Here is an 18,186-nt window from a genome sequence, read left to right on the forward strand (position 1 = left end):
TTGATTCCCCAAAATTTAATCCCACCCCTCTCCCGAACACCCTAGCATTTACTTCCTTTACAACCCCATCTGTAAATATATTAAACAACCATGGTGACATTACACATCCCTGTCTAAGACCTACTTTTACCGGGAAGTAGTCTCCCTCTCTTCTACACACCCTAACCTGAGCCTCACTATCCTCATAAAAACTCTTTACAGCATTTAATAACTTACCACCTATTCCATATACTTGCAACATCTGCCACATTGCTCCTCTATCCACTCTATCATATGCCTTTTCTAAATCCATAAATGCAATAAAAACTTCCCTACCTTTATCTAAATACTGTTCATATATATGCTTTATAGGTAGTAGGTTGGTAGACAGCAACCACCCAGGGAGGTACTACCGTCCTGCCAAGTGAGTGTAAAACGAAGCCTGTGATTGTTTTACATGATGGTAGGATTGCTGATGTCTTTTGTCTGTCTCATAAATATGCAAGATTACAGGTACGTCTTGCTACTTCTACTTACACTTAGGTCACACTACACATACATGTGCACATTTATTTATACACACTCATCTGAGTTTTCTTTGATTTATTTGATTTTATCTTAATAGTGGGTTATAGTAAGCGTGTATGCACCTGGAGAAGAGAGAAGTGTAGAGGAGAGAGAGAGATTCTGCGAAATGTTGAGTGAATGCGTGGGGAGTTTTGAATCAAGTGTGAGAGTAATGGTGGTTGGGGATTTCAATGCTAAAGTGGGTAAAAATGTTATGGAGGGAGTAGTAGGTAATTTTGGGGTGCCAGGGGTAAATGTAAATGGGGAGCCTTTAATTGAGCTATGTGTAGAAAGAAATTTGGTAATAAGTAATACATATTTTATGAAAAAGAGGATAAATAAATATACAAGGTATGATGTAGCACGTAATGAAAGTAGTTTGTTAGATTATGTATTGGTGGATAAAAGGTTGATGGGTAGGCTCCAGGATGTACATGTTTATAGAGGGGCAACTGATATATCGGATCATTATTTAGTTGTAGCTACAGTTAGAGTAAGAGGTAGATGGGAAAAGAGGAAGGTGGCAACAACAAGTAAGAGGGAGGTGAAAGTGTATAAACTAAGGGAGGAGGAAGTTCGGGCGAGATATAAGCGACTATTGGCAGAAAGGTGGGCTAGTGCAAAGATGAGTAGTGGGGGGGTTGAAGAGGGTTGGAATAGTTTTAAAAATGCAGTATTAGAATGTGGGGCAGAAGTTTGTGGTTATAGGAGGGTGGGGGCAGGAGGAAAGAGGAGTGATTGGTGGAATGATGAAGTAAAGGGTGTGATAAAAGAGAAAAAGGTAGCTTACGAGAGGTTTTTACAAAGCAGAAGTGTTATAAGAAGAGCAGAGTATATGGAGAGTAAAAGAAAGGTGAAGAGAGTGGTGAGAGAGTGCAAAAGGAGAGCAGATGAAAGAGTGGGAGAGGCACTGTCAAGAAATTTTAATGAAAATAAGAAAAAATTTTGGAGTGAGTTAAACAAGTTAAGGAAGCCTAGGGAAAGTATGGATTTGTCAGTTAAAAACAGAGTAGGGGAGTTAGTAGATGGGGAGAGGGAGGTATTAGGTAGATGGCGAGAATATTTTGAGGAACTTTTAAATGTTAAGGAAGAAAGGGAGGCGGTAATTTCATGCACTGGCCAGGGAGGTATACCATCTTTTAGGAGTGAAGAAGAGCAGACTGTAAGTGTGGTGGAGGTACGTGAGGCATTATGTAGAATGAAAGGGGGTAAAGCAGCTGGAACTGATGGGATCATGACAGAAATGTTAAAAGCAGGGGGGGATATAGTGTTGGAGTGGTTGGTACTTTTGTTTAATAAATGTATGAAAGAGGGGAAGGTACCTAGGGATTGGCGGAGAGCATGTATAGTCCCTTTATATAAAGGGAAAGGGGACAAAAGAGATTGTAAAAATTATAGAGGAATAAGTTTACTGAGTATACCAGGAAAAGTATACGGTAGGGTTATAATTGAAAGAATTAGAGGTAAGACAGAATGTAGAATTGCGGACGAACAAGGAGGTTTCAGAGTGGGTAGGGGATGTGTAGATCAAGTGTTTACATTGAAGCATATATGTGAACAGTATTTAGATAAAGGTAGGGAAGTTTTTATTGCATTTATGGATTTAGAAAAGGCATATGATAGAGTGGATAGAGGAGCAATGTGGCAGATGTTGCAAGTATATGGAATAGGTGGTAAGTTACTAAATGCTGTAAAGAGCTTTTATGAGGATAGTGAGGCTCAGGTTAGGGTGTGTAGAAAAGAGGGAGAATACTTCCCGGTAAAAGTAGGTCTTAGACAGGGATGTGTAATGTCACCATGGTTGTTTAATATATTTATAGATGGGGTTGTAAAAGAAGTAAATGCTAGGGTGTTCGGGAGAGGGGTGGGATTAAATTATGGGGAATCAAATTCAAAATGGGAATTGACACAGTTACTTTTTGCTGATGATACTGTGCTTATGGGAGATTCTAAAGAAAAATTGCAAAGGTTAGTGGATGAGTTTGAGAATGTGTGTAAAGGTAGAAAGTTGAAAGTGAACATAGAAAAGAGTAAGGTGATGAGGGTATCAAATGATTTAGATAAAGAAAAATTGGATATCAAATTGGGGAGGAGGAGTATGGAAGAAGTGAATGTTTTCAGATACTTGGGAGTTGACGTGTCGGCGGATGGATTTATGAAGGATGAGGTTAATCATAGAATTGATGAGGGAAAAAAGGTGAGTGGTGCGTTGAGGTATATGTGGAGTCAAAAAACGTTATCTATGGAGGCAAAGAAGGGAATGTATGAAAGTATAGTAGTACCAACACTCTTATATGGATGTGAAGCTTGGGTGGTAAATGCAGCAGCGAGGAGACGGTTGGAGGCAGTGGAGATGTCCTGTCTAAGGGCAATGTGTGGTGTAAATATTATGCAGAAAATTCGGAGTGTGGAAATTAGGAGAAGGTGTGGAGTTAATAAAAGCATTAGTCAGAGGGCAGAAGAGGGGTTGTTGAGGTGGTTTGGTCATTTAGAGAGAATGGATCAAAGTAGAATGACATAGAAAGCATATAAATCTATAGGGGAAGGAAAGAGGGGTAGGGGTCGTCCTCGAAAGGGTTGGAAAGAGGGGGTAAAGGAGGTTTTGTGGGTGAGGGGCTTGGACTTCCAGCAAGCGTGCATGAGCGTGTTAGATAGGAGTGAATGGAGACGAATGATACTTGGGACCTGACGATCTGTTGGAGTGTGAGCAGGGTAATATTTAGTGAAGGGATTCAGGGAAACCGGTTATTTTCATATAGTCGGACTTGAGTCCTGGAAATGGGAAGTACAATGCCTGCACTTTAAAGGAGGGGTTTGGGATATTGGCAGTTTGGAGGGATATGTTGTGTATCTCTATACGTATATGCTTCTAAACTGTTATATTCTGAGCACCTCTGCAAAAGCAGTGATAATGTGTGGTGAAAGTGTTGAATGATGATGAAAGTATTTTCTTTTTGGGGATTTTCTTTCTTTTTTGGGTCACCCTGCCTCGGTGGGAGACGACCGACTTGTTGAAAAAAAAAAAAAAAAAAGTTCTTGGTCTTATTAATTTTCCTTTTATATCCATGGGGAAGTGGAATAAGAATCTTTCCTGCGTAAGCCATGCGTGTTGTAAAAGTCAACTAAAATGCCGGGAACAATGGGCTAGTAACCCCTTTTCCTGTAAAGATTACTAAAAAGAATAAGAAGAAGAAAATTGTCAAAGTGGGAAGTCTGAATGTGCGTGGATGTTGTGCAGATGATAAGAAAGAGATGATTGTGGATGTTATGAATGAGAAGAAGCTGGATGTCCTGGCTTTAAGTGAAACAAAGCTGAAGGGGGTGGGAGAGTTTCAGTGGAGAGGAATAAATGGGATTAGGTCAGGGGTTTCAAATAGAGTTAGAGCTAAAGAAGGAGTAGCAATAATGTTGAAGGATAAGCTATGGCAGGAAAAGAGGGACTATAAATGTATTAATTCAAGGATTATGTGGAGTAAAATAAAGATTGGATGTGAAAAGTGGGTTATAATAAGCGTGTATGCACCTGGAGAAGAGAGAAGTGTAGAGTTGAGAGAGAGATTTTGGGAAATGTTGAGTGAATGCGTGGGGAGTTTTGAATCAAGTGTGAGAGTAATGGTGGTTGGGGATTTCAATGCTAAAGTGGGTAAAAATGTTATGGAAGGAGTAGTAGGTAAATTTGGGGTGCCAGGGGTAAATGTAAATGGGGAGCCTTTAATTGAGCTATGTGTAGAAAGAAATTTGGTAATAAGTAATACATATTTTATGAAAAAGAGGATAAATAAATATACAAGGTATGATGTAGAACGTAATGAAAGTAGTTTATTAGATTATGTATTGGTGGATAAAAGGTTGATGGGTAGGCTCCAGGATGTACATGTTTATAGAGGGGCAACTGATATATCGGATCATTATTTAGTTGTAGCTACAGTTAGAGTAAGAGGTAGATGGGAAAAGAGGAAGGTGGCAACAACAAGTAAGAGGGAGGTGAAAGTGTATAAACTAAGGGAGGAGGAAGTTCGGGTGAGATATAAGCGACTATTGGCAGAAAGGTGGGCTAGTGCAAAGATGAGTAGTGCGGGGGTTGAAGAGGGTTGGAATAGTTTTAAAAATGCAGTATTAGAATGTGGGGCAGAAGTTTGTGGTTATAGGAGGGTGGGGGCAGGAGGAAAGAGGAGTGATTGGTGGAATGATGAAGTAAAGGGTGTGATAAAAGAGAAAAAGGTAGCTTATGAGAGGTTTTTACAAAGCAGAAGTGTTATAAGAAGAGCAGAGTATATGGAGAGTAAAAGAAAGGTAAAGAGAGTGGTGAGAGAGTGCAAAAGGAGAGCAGATGATAGAGTGGGAGAGGCACTGTCAAGAAATTTTAATGAAAATAAGAAAAAATTTTGGAGTGAGTTAAACAAGTTAAGAAAGCCTAGGGAAAATATGGATTTGTCAGTTAAAAACAGAGTAGGGGAGTTAGTAGATGGGGAGATGGAGGTATTGGGTAGATGGCGAGAATATTTTGAGGAACTTTTAAATGTTAACGAAGAAACAGAGGCAGTAATTTCATGCACTGGTCAGGGAGGTATACCATCTTTTAGGAGTGAAGAAGAGCAGAATGTAAGTGTGGGGGAGGTACGTGAGGCATTACGTAAAATGAAAGGGGGTAAAGCAGCTGGAACTGATGGGATCATGACAGAAACGTTAAAAGCAGGGGGGGATATAGTGTTGGAGTGGTTGGTACTTTTGTTTAATAAATGTATGAAAGAGGGGAAGGTACCTAGGGATTGGCAGAGAGCATGTATAGTCCCTTTATATAAAGGGAAAGGGGACAAAAGAGACTGTAAAAATTATAGAGGAATAAGCTTACTGAGTATACCAGGAAAAGTGTACGGTAGGGTTATAATTGAAAGAATTAGAGGTAAGACAGAATGTAGGATTGCGGATGAGCAATGAGGTTTTAGAGTGGGTAGGGGATGTGTAGATCAGGTGTTTACATTGAAGCATATATGTGAACAGTATTTAGATAAAGATAGGGAAGTTTTTATTGCATTTATGGATTTAGAAAAGGCATATGATAGAGTGGATAGAGGAGCAATGTGGCAGATGTTGCAAGTATATAGAATAGGTGGTAAGTTATTAAATGCTGTAAAGAGTTTTTATGAGGATAGTGAGGCTCAGGTTAGGGTGTGTAGAAGAGAGGGAGACTACTTCCCGGTAAAAGTAGGTCTTAGACAGGGATGTGTAATGTCACCATGGTTGTTTAATATATTTATAGATGGGGTTGTAAAGGAAGTAAACGCTAGGGTGTTTGGGAGAGGGGTGGGATTAAATTATGGGGAATCAAATTCAAAATGGGAATTGACACAGTTACTTTTTGCTGATGATACTGTGCTTATGGGAGATTCTAAAGAAAAATTGCAAAGGTTAGTGGATGAGTTTGGGAATGTGTGTAAAGGTAGAAAGTTGAAAGTGAACATAGAAAAGAGTAAGGTGATGAGGGTGTCAAATGATTTAGATAAAGAAAAATTGGATATCAAATTGGGGAGGAGGAGTATGGAAGAAGTGAATGTTTTCAGATACTTGGGAGTTGACGTGTCGGCGGATGGATTTATGAAGGATGAGGTTAATCATAGAATTGATGAGGGAAAAAAGGTGAGTGGTGCGTTGAGGTATATGTGGAGTCAAAAAACGTTATCTATGGAGGCAAAGAAGGGTATGTATGAAAGTATAGTAGTACCAACACTCTTATATGGGTGTGAAGCTTGGGTGGTAAATGCAGCAGCGAGGAGACGGTTGGAGGCAGTGGAGATGTCCTGTTTAAGGGCAATGTGTGGTGTAAATATTATGCAGAAAATTCTGAGTGTGGAAATTAGGAGAAGGTGTGGAGTTAATAAAAGTATTAGTCAGAGGGCAGAAGAGGGGTTGTTGAGGTGGTTTGGTCATTTAGAGAGAATGGATCAAAGTAGAATGACTTGGAAAGCATATAAATCTATAGGGGAAGGAAGGCGGGGTAGGGGTCGTCCTCGAAAGGGTTGGAGAGAGGGGGTAAAGGAGGTTTTGTGGGTAAGGGGCTTGGACTTCCAGCAAGCGTGCGTGAGCGTGTTAGATAGGAGTGAATGGAGACGAATGGTACTTGGGACCTGACGATCTGTTGGAGTGTGAGCAGGGTAATATTTAGTGAAGGGATTCAGGGAAACCGGTTATTTTCATATAGTCGGACTTGAGTCCTGGAAATGGGAAGTACAATGCCTGCACTTTAAAGGAGGGGTTTGGGATATTGGCAGTTTGGAGGGATATGTTGTGTATCTTTATATGTGTATGCTTCTAGACTGTTGTATTCTGAGCACCTCTGCAAAAACAGTGATAATGTGCGAGTGTGGTGAAAGTGTTGAATGATGATGAAAGTATTTTCTTTTTGGGGATTTTCTTTCTTTTTTGGGTCACCCTGCCTCGGTGGGAGACGGCCGACTTGTTGAAAAAAAAAAAAAAAAAAATATATGCTTTAATGTAAACACTTGATCTACACATCCCCTACCCACTCTGAAACCTCCTTGCTCATCTGCAATCCTACATTCTGTCTTACCTCTAATTCTTTCAATTGTAACCCTACCGTACACTTTTCCTGGTATACTCAGTAAACTTATTCCTCTATAATTTTTACAGTCTCTTTTGTCCCCTTTCCCTTTATATAAAGGGACTATACATGCTCTCCGCCAATCCCTAGGTACCTTCCCCATACATTTATTAAACAAAAGTACCAACCACTCCAACACTATATCCCCCCCTGCTTTTAACATTTCTGTCATGATCCCATCAGTTCCAGCTGCTTTACCCCCTTTCATTTTACGTAATGCCTCACGCACCTCCCCCACACTTACATTCTGCTCTTCTTCACTCCTAAAAGATGGTATACCTCCCTGACCAGTGCATGAAATTACTGCCTCTGTTTCTTCGTTAACATTTAAAAGTTCCTCAAAATATTCTCGCCATCTACCTAATACCTCCATCTCCCCATCTACTAACTCCCCTACTCTGTTTTTAACTGACAAATCCATACTTTCCCTAGGCTTTCTTAACTTGTTTAACTCACTCCAAAATTTTTTCTTATTTTCATTAAAATTTCTTGACAGTGCCTCTCCCACTCTCTCATCTGCTCTCCTTTTGCACTCTCTCACCACTTTCTTTACCTTTCTTTTACTCTCCATGTACTCTGCTCTTCTTATAACACTTCTGCTTTGTAAAAACCTCTCATAAGCTACCTTTTTCTCTTTTATCACACCCTTTACTTCATCATTCCACCAATCACTCCTCTTTCCTCCTGCCCCCACCCTCCTATAACCACAAACTTCTGCCCCACATTCTAATACTGCATTTTTAAAACTATTCCAACCCTCTTCAACCCCCCCACTACTCATCTTTGCACTAGCCCACCTTTCTGCCAATAGTCGCTTATATCTCACCCGAACTTCCTCCTCCCTTAGTTTATACACTTTCACCTCCCTCTTACTTGTTGTTGCCACCTTCCTCTTTTCCCATCTACCTCTTACTCTAACTGTAGCTACAACTACATAATGATCCGATATATCAGTTGCCCCTCTATAAACATGTACATCCTGGAGCCCACCCATCAACCTTTTATCCACCAATACATAATCTAATAAACTACTTTCATTACGTGCTACATCATACCTTGTATATTTATTTATCCTCTTTTTCATAAAATATGTATTACTTATTACCAAATCTCTTTCTACACATAGCTCAATTAAAGGCTCCCCATTTACATTTACCCCTGGCACCCCAAATTTACCTACTACTCCCTCCATAACATTTTTACCCACTTTAGCATTGAAATCCCCAACCACCATTACTCTCACACTTGATTAAAAACTCCCCATGCATTCACTCAACATTTCCCAAAATCTCTCTCTCTCCTCTACACTTCTCTCTTCTCCAGGTGCATACACGCTTATTATAACCCACTTTTCACATCCAATGTTTATTTTACTCCACATAATCCTTGAATTAATACATTTATAGTCCCTCTTTTCCTGCCATAGCTTATCCTTCAACATTATTGCTACTCCTTCTTTAGCTCTAACTCTATTTGAAACCCCTGACCTAATCCCATTTATTCCTCTCCACTGAAACTCTCCCACCCCCTTCAGCTTTGTTTCACTTAAAGCCAGGACATCCAGCTTCTTCTCATTCATAACATCCACAATCATCTCTTTCTTATCTGCACAACATCCACGCACATTCACACTTCCCACTTTGACAATTTTCTTCTTCTTATTCTTTTTAGTAATCTTTACAGGAAAAGGGGTTACTAACCCATTGTTCCCGGCATTTTAGTTGACTTTTACAACACGCATGGCTTACGGAGGAAAGATTCTTATTCTACTTCCCCATGGATATAAAAGGAAAAGTAATAAGACCAAGAACTGTTAAGATAAAATCAAAGAAAACTCAGATGAGTGTGTATAAATAAATGTGTACATGTATGTGTAGTGTGACCTAAGTGTAAGTAGAAGTAGCAAGACATACCTGTAATCTTGCATATTTATGAGACAGACAAAAGACATCAGCAATCCTACCATCATGTAAAACAATCACATGCCTTCATTTTACACTCACTTGGCAGGACGGTAGTACCTCCCTGGGTGGTTGCTGTCTACCAACCTACTAACTATGCTGACAAAAATGAGATCACCAGTACTCAAAGAGGTTGAGAAGTTATTATTGGTGTGGATAAATGAGAAACAATTAGCAGGAGATACTCTTATGACTTTGATTATTTGTGAATAGGCTAGGCAGTTGCATGACGATTTGGTAAAGAAATTGCCTGCAACTAGTGGTGATGTGAGTGAATTTAAGGCCAGCAAAGGCTGGTTTGAGAGATTTAAGAACATTACTGGCATACACAGTGTCGTAAGGCATGGTGAGGCTACCAGTTCGGACCACAAGGCGGCTGAAAATTTTATATGTGCATGAATTCCAGGAGTACATAGAGGCTGAAGGACTGAAACCTGAACAAGTGTTCAATTGTGACGAAACAGGCCTCTTTTGGAAGAAAATGCCAAAGAGGACCTTCGTTACACAAGAGGAAAAGGCAATGCCAGGACACAAGCCTATGAAAGACAGGCTGACGCTAATGTTCTGTGCTAATGCTAGTGGGGATTTCAAAGTGAAGCCATTACTAGTGTACCATTCTGAAAATCCCAGAGTGTTCAGGAAAAACAATGTTATGAAGAGTAAATTGTGTGTGTTTTGGAAATCTAATAGTAAGGCATGGGTCACGAGGGAAATTTTCGTCGAGTGGTTCAATGAAGTGTTTGGCCTTAGTGTGAAGGAGTATCTACTAGTAATGGACAATGCACCTGCTCATCCTCCAAACTTGGATGACCTAATTTTCAAGGAGTTTGGGTTCATCACAGTAAAGTTCTTGCCCCCGAATACCACTCCTCTCCTCCAGCCCATGGACCAGCAGGTCATTGCAAACTTTAAAAAACTCTACACAAAAACAGTGTTTCACAGGTGCTTGGCTGTGACCACAGACACTCGCTTGACCCCTTGACCCCTTGACCCTAAGGGAATTTTGGAGAGAACACTTCAGCATCCTCCATTGCATAACCCTTATAGGTATGGCTTGGGAGGGAGTGACTACCAGGACTTTGAACTCTGCCTGGAGAAAATTGTGGCCAGATTGTGTCGACAAGAGGGATTTTGAAGGGTTTGGGACTGACCCTGATGAGCCTATGTCTGCTGTAAAATCAATTATGGCACTGGGGAATTCCATGGGGTTGGATGTGAGTTTGGAGGATGTGGAAGAATTGGTGGAAGACCACAACGAAGAGCTCACCACTGAGGAGCTGCAAGAGCTTCAGCAGGAAGAGCAACAGATCGCAGCTCAGAATTTTGCTGCAGAGGAGGAGGAAGAGAGATGGAAGAAGGTGCCTTCTTCAGAAATTAAGGAGATTTTTGCAATGTGGGGTAAGATGGAAAGAGTTACGGAGAAACATCACCCTAACAAGGTTGTTGCAAGCCATGTTGGCAACATGTACAGTGACAAAGTCTTGGGCCATTTTAGGGAAGTGTTAGAGATGCCAGAAACAGAGCTCTCTGGACAGTTGTTTTGCAAGACAGGACTCCAGTGACTCTCAAGGTGGTCCTAGTGGCATTAAGAAACAGAGAAGAGAAGCAACCCCAGAAAAGCAATTGGTACCTGAGGTGTTGCTGGAAGGGGATTCCCCTTCCAAACTGTAAACAATCCACTCTCTCTCTCCTCCTCCTCCAGTCTCCCATACACTAAGAAGAATCTCCAATAAAGGTAAGTGTTATGCTGTTAATGTTTCATTCATCATTTCCCATTGTATTGTTTATGTACTACATGTATATTTCATGTAAAAATTTTTTTTGTTTTAATACTTCTGGGTGTCAGGAACGGATTAATTGTATTTACATTATTTCTTATGGGGAAAATTGATTCGCAAATCGTAAATTTCGTTTATAGTAGCTCCTCCAGGAATGGATTAATTATGAAAAACGAGGGACCACTGTACAGTGGACCCCCGCATAACGATTACCTCCAAATGCGACCAATTATGTAAGTGTAATTATGTAAGTGCGTTTGTACGTGTATGTTTGGGGGTCTGAAATGGACTAATCTACTTCACAATATTCCTTATGGGAATAAATTCGGTCAGTACTGGCACCTGAACATACTTCTGGAGTGAAAAAATATCGTTAACCGGGGGTCCACTGTACTTTTATTAACTCCACAAAGTAAGGACACCAGCGGTCGAATCCAGCATCTAACTGCAAGTCTTGCTTTTATGTATTTGTAGGTACAACACTTACAGATGTAGATGTATTACAATTATAGAGGAAGAGCTACAAGTATGTTCATAGTGTCCCATCTTTCTCAAAGCCTATTCCGGTCATCCTACTTCTTGTAAAATCTACTTTGTCATTCTTTTTATACTGTTTTTTCTGTATTTTTAAAGTTTATCTTCTTGATGCCCTATTAGTTTTAAGAAGCTTACCTCATCCTTTTCGTATATTCTTTTATGAACTTATAAGTGGTTAACATGACAACTCTTACAACTGTTTGCCAATAAATGCAAATTTAGTAATTATAGTTTTTGCATTTCAATTTTTTTTTTATTCTGCTATATTATTCTTTGTGTTTAATTCTGTTTTCATATTGATGCATTTTTTTTTTTAACATGCTAGCCATATCCCACCGAGGCAGGGTGACTTAAAAAGAAAAACTAAGTTTCTCCTTTTTTTTATTTTTTTTTTGAATTTAGTAATTTATACAGGAGGGGTTACCAGCCCCTTGCTCCCAGCGTCTTAGTCACTTCTTAGGACACACTTGGCTTATGGAGGAAGAATTCTTTTCCACTTCCCCACGGAGATAAGAGGAAATAAAGAAGAATAAGAAATATTAAGAAAATCCAGATGGATGTGTAAATATATATGCAGTGTACATGCATGTGTAGTGTGACATAAGTGTAAGTAGGAGTTGTAAGATATGCCTGTTATCCTGCATGTTTGAAAGAGAAAAGACACACCAGCATTCCTACCATCATGTAAAACAATTACAGGTTGATGCACATATATACAGTGGAACCCCGGTTTTCATCCGATCCGGTTATCGTACCTGGAGTTTGCCTGGAGAGAGTTCCGGGGGTCAACGCCCCCGCGGCTCGGTCTGTGACCAGGCCTCCTGGTGGATCAGAGCCTGATCAACCAGGCTGTTACTGCTGACTGCACGCAAACCAACGGACGAGCCACAGCCCGGCTGGTTAGGAACCGACTTTAGGTGCTTGTCCAGTGCCAGCTTGAAGACTGCCAGGGGCCTGTTGGTAATCCCCCTTATGTATGCTGGGAGGCAGTTGAACAGTCTGGGGCCCCTGACACTTATTGTATGGTCTCTTAACGTGCTAGTGACACCCCTGCTTTTCATTGGGGGATGTTGCATCATCTGCCAAGTCTTTTGCTTTCGTAGTGAGTGATTTTTGTGTGCAAGCTCGGTACTAGTCCCACTAGGATTTTCCAGGTGTATATAATCATGTATCTCTCCCGCCTGCATTCCAGGGAATACAGATTCAGGAACCTCAAGCACTCCCAGTAATTTAGGTGTTTTATCTCCGTTATGCGCGCCGTGAAGGTTCTCTGTACATTTTCTAGGTCAGCAATTTCACCTGCCTTGAAAGGTGCTGTTAGTGTGCAGCAATATTCCAGCCTAGATAAAACAAGTGACCTGAAGAGTGTCATCATGGGCTTGGCATCCCTAGTTTTGAAGGTTCTCATTACCCATCCTGTCATTTTTCTAGCAGATGCGATTGATACAATGTTATGGTCCTTGAAGGTGAGATCCTCCGACATGATCACTCCCAGGTCTTTGACGTTGGTGTTTCGCTCTATTTTGTGGCCAGAATTTGTTTTGTACTCTGATGAAGATTTAATTTCCTCATGTTTACCATATCTGAGTAATTGAAATTTCTCATCGTTGAACTGCATATTGTTTTCTGCAGCCCACTGAAAGATTCGGTTGATGTCCGCCTGGAGACTTGCAGTGTCTGCAATGGAAGACACTGTTATGCAGATTCGGGTGTCATCTGCAAAGGAAGACACGGTGCTGTGGCTGACATCCTTGTCTATGTCAGATATGAGGATGAGGAACAAGATGGGAGCGAGTACTGTGCCTTATGGAACAGAGCTTTTCACCGTAGCTCCTTCGGACTTTACTCTGTTGACTACTACTCTGTGTTCTGTTAGTGAGGAAATTATAGATCCATCGACCGACTTTTCCTGTTATTCCTTTAGCACGCATTTTGTGCGCTATTACGCCATGGTCACACTTGTCGAAGGCTTTTGCAAAGTCTGTATATATTACATCTGCATTCTTTTTGTCTTCTAGTGCATCTAGGACCTTGTCGTAGTGATCCAATAGTTGAGACAGACAGGAGCGACCTGTTCTAAACCCATGTTGCCCTGGGTTGTGTAATTTATGGGTTTCTAGATGGGTGGTGATCTTGCTTCTTAGGACCCTTTCAAAGATTTTTATGATATGGGATGTTAGTGCTATCGGTCTGTAGTTCTTTGCTATTGCTTTACTGCCCCCTTTGTGGAGTGGGGCTATGTCTGTTGTTTTTAGTAACTGTGGGACGACCCCCGTGTCCATGCTCCCTCTCCATAGGATGGTAAAAGCTCGTGATAGGGGCTTCTTGCAGTTCTTGATGAACACGGAGTTCCATGAGTCTGGCCCTGGGGCAGAGTGCATGGGCATGTCATTTATCGCCTGTTCGAAGTCATTTGGCATCAGGATAACATCAGATAGGCTTGTGTTAACCAAATGCTGTGGCTCTCTCATAAAAAATTCATTTTGATCTTCGACTCTCAGTCTGGTTAGCGGCTTGCTAAAAACTGAGTCATATTGGGACTTGAGTAGCTCACTCATTTCCTTGCTGTCATCTGTGTAGGACCCATCTTGTTTAAGTAGGGGCCCAATACTGGACGTTGTTCTCGATTTTGATTTGGCATAGGAGAAGAAATACTTTGGGTTTCTTTCGATTTCATTTATGGCTTTTAGTTCTTCCCGCGATTCCTGACTCCTATAAGATTCCTTTAGCTTAAGTTTGATGCTTGCTATTTCTCTGACCAGTGTCTCCCTATGCATTTCAGATATATTGACCTCTTTTAGCCGCTCTGTTATTCTTTTCCGTCGCCTGTAAAGGGAGCACCTGTCTCTTTCTATTTTACATCTACTCCTCCTTTTTCTTAGAGGAATAAGCCTTGTGAATACATCGAGTGCCACCGAGTTAATCTGTTCTAGGCATAAGTTGGGGTCTGTGTTGCTTAGTATATCTTCCCAGCTTATATCGGTTAGGACTTGGTTTACTTGGTCCCACTTTATGTTTTTGTTATTGAAGTTGAATTTGGTGAATGCTCCCTCGTGACTAATCTCATTATGTCGGTCTGGGGCTCCGTGCATACATGTCTGAACCTCAATTATGTTGTGATCTGAGTATATTGTTTTTGATATGGTGACATTTCGTATCAGATCATCATTGTTAGTGAAGATGAGGTCTAGTGTATTCTCCATTCTAGTAGGCTCTATTATTTGCTGGTTTAAATTGTAGGTAGTAGGTTGGTAGACAGCAACCACCCAGGGAAGTACTACTGTCCTGCCAGATGACTGTGAAACAGAAACCTGTAACTGTTTTGCATGATGGTAGGATTGCTGGTTTCTTTTTCTGTCTCATAAACATGCTAGATAACAGGGATATCTTCCTACTCCTACTAACACTTTGGTCACACTTCACAGACACGCACATGCATATATATATATACATACATCTAGGTTTTTCTCCTTTTTCTAAATAGCTCTTGTTCTTCTTTATTTCTTCTATTGTCCATGGGGAAGTGGAAAAGAATCTTTCCTCCGTAAGCCATGCGTGTCGTATGAGGCGACTAAAATGCCGGGAGCAATGGGCTAGTAACCCCTTCTCCTGTAGACATTTACTAAAAAAGAGAAGAAGAAAAACTTTATAAAACTGGGATGCTTGAATGTGCGTGGATGTAGTGCGGATGACAAGAAACAGGTGATTGCTGATGCTATGAATGAAAAGAAGTTGGATGTCCTGGCCCTAAGCGAAACAAAGCTGAAGGGGGTAGGGGAGTTTTGGTGGGGGGAAATAAATGGGATTAAATCTGGAGTATCTGAGAGAGTTAGAGCAAAGGAAGGGGTAGCAGTAATGTTGAATGATCAGTTATGGAAGGAGAAAAGAGAATATGAATGTGTGTAAATTCAAGAATTATGTGGATTAAAGTAAAGGTTGGATGCGAGAAGTGGGTCATGATAAGCGTGTATGCACCTGGAGAAGAGAGGAATGCAGAGGAGAGAGAGAGAGATTTTGGGAGATATTAAGTGAATGTATAGGAGCCTTTGAACCAAGTGAGAGAGTAATTGTGGTAGGGGACCTGAATGCTAAAGTAGGAGAAACTTTTAGAGAGGGTGTGGTAGGTAAGTTTGGGGTGCCAGGTGTAAATGATAATGGGAGCCCTTTGATTGAACTTTGTATAGAAAGGGGTTTAGTTATAGGTAATACATATTTTAAGAAAAAGAGGATAAATAAGTATACAAGATATGATGTAGGGCGAAATGACAGTAGTTTGTTGGATTATGTATTGGTAGATTGTAATAAAGTTGGTAGAATTACCGACAATATGTAAAGTAAAAGGACACAAGTGCAACTAATGTGACATTTTTATTGTGGCAACATTTCGCTCTCCAGGAGCAAAATGTTGCCACAATAAAAATGTCACATTAGTTGCATTTGTGTCCTTTTAATTTACATATTGGTAGATAAAAGACTGTTGAGTAGACTTCAGGATGTACATATTTATAGAGGGGCCACAGATATATCAGATCACTTTCTAGTTGTAGCTACACTGAGAGTAAAAGGTAGATGGGATACAAGGAGAATAGAAGCATCAGGGAAGAGAGAGGTGAAGGTTTATAAACTAAAAGAGGAGGCAGTTAGGGTAAGATATAAACAGCTATTGGAGGATAGATGGGCTAATGAGAGCATAGGCAATAGGGTCGAAGAGGTATGGGGTAGGTTTAAAAATGTAGTGTTAGAGTGTTCAGCAGAAGTTTGTGGTTACAGGAAAGTGGGTGCGGGAGGGAAGAGGAGCGATTGGTGGAATGATGATGTAAAGAGAGTAGTAAGGGAGAAAAAGTTAGCATATGAGAAGTTTTTACAAAGTAGAAGTGATGCAAGGAGGGAAGAGTATATGGAGAAAAAGAGAGAGGTTAAGAGAGTGAGAGAGTGGTGAAGCAATGTAAAAAGAGAGCAAATGAGAGAGTGGGTGAGATGTTATCAACAAATTTTGTTGAAAATAAGAAAAAGTTTTGGAGTGAGATTAACAAGTTAAGGAAGCCTAGAGAACAAATGGGTTTGTCAGTTAAAAATAGGAGAGGAGAGTTATTAAATGGAGCGTTAGAGGTATTGGGAAGATGGAGGGAATATTTTGAGGAATTGTTAATTGTTGATGAAGATAGGGAAGCTGTGATTTCGTGTATTGGGCAAGGAGGAATAACATCTTGTAGGAGTGAGGAAGAGCCAGTTGTGAGTGTGGGGGAAGTTCGTGAGACAGTAGGTAAAATGAAAGGGGGTAAGGCAGCCGGGATTGATGGGATAAAGATAGAAATGTTAAAAGCAGGTGGGGATATAGTTTTGGAGTGGTTGGTGCAATTATTTAATAAATGTATGGAAGAGGGTAAGGTACCTAGGGATTGGCAGAGAGCATGCATAGTTCCTTTGTATAAAGGCAAAGGGGACAAAAGAGAGTGCAAAAATTATAGGGGGATAAGTCTGTTGAGTATACCGGGTAAAGTGTATGGTAGAGTTATTATTGAAAGAATTAAAAGTAAGACTGAGAATAGGATAGCAGATGAACAAGGAGGCTTTAGGAAAGGTAGGGGGTGTGTGGACCAGGTGTTTACAGTGAAACATATAAGTGAACAGTATTTAGAGCAATGGGCTAGTAACCCCTTCTCCTGTATACAATTACTAAAAAAGAGAAGAAGAAAAACTTTATAAAACTGGGTTGCTTAAATGTGCGTGGATGTAGTGCGGATGACAAGAAACAGATGATTGCTGATGTTATGAATGAAAAGAAGTTGGATGTCCTGGCCCTAAGCGAAACAAAGCTGAAGGGGGTAGGAGAGTTTCAGTGGGGGGAAATAAATGGGATTAAATCTGGAGTATCTGAGAGAGTTAGAGCAAAGGAAGGGGTAGCAGTAATGTTAAATGATCAGTTATGGAAGGAGAAAAGAGAATATGAATGTGTAAATTCAAGAATTATGTGGATTAAAGTAAAGGTTGGATGCGAGAAGTGGGTCATAATAAGCGTGTATGCACCTGGAGAAGAGAGGAATGCAGAGGAGAGAGAGAGATTTTGGGAGATGTTAAGTGAATGTATAGGAGCCTTTGAACCAAGTGAGAGAGTAATTGTGGTAGGGGACTTGAATGCTAAAGTAGGAGAAACTTTCAGAGAGGGTGTGGTAGGTAAGTTTGGGGTGCCAGGTGTAAATGATAATGGGAGCCCTTTGATTGAACTTTGTATAGAAAGGGGTTTAGTTATAGGTAATACATATTTTAAGAAAAAGAGGATAAATAAGTATACACGATATGATGTAGGGCGAAATGACAGTAGTTTGTTGGATTATGTATTGGTAGATAAAAGACTGTTGAGTAGACTTCAGGATGTACATGTTTATAGAGGGGCCACAGATATATCAGATCACTTTCTAGTTGTAGCTACACTGAGAGTAAAAGGTAGATGGGATACAAGGAGAATAGAAGCATCAGGGAAGAGAGAGGTGAAGGTTTATAAACTAAAAGAGGAGGCAGTTAGGGTAAGATATAAACAGCTATTGGAGGATAGATGGGCTAATGAGAGCATAGGCAATGGGGTCGAAGAGGTATGGGGTAGGTTTAAAAATGTAGTGTTAGAGTGTTCAGCAGAAGTTTGTGGTTACAGGAAAGTGGGTGCAGGAGGGAAGAGGAGCGATTGGTGGAATGATGATGTAAAGAGAGTAGTAAGGGAGAAAAAGTTAGCATATGAGAAGTTTTTACA

The sequence above is a fragment of the Cherax quadricarinatus genome, chromosome 54 (genome assembly GCF_038502225.1).
Source record: "Cherax quadricarinatus isolate ZL_2023a chromosome 54, ASM3850222v1, whole genome shotgun sequence".
Classification (NCBI taxonomy): Eukaryota; Metazoa; Arthropoda; class Malacostraca; order Decapoda; family Parastacidae; genus Cherax; species Cherax quadricarinatus.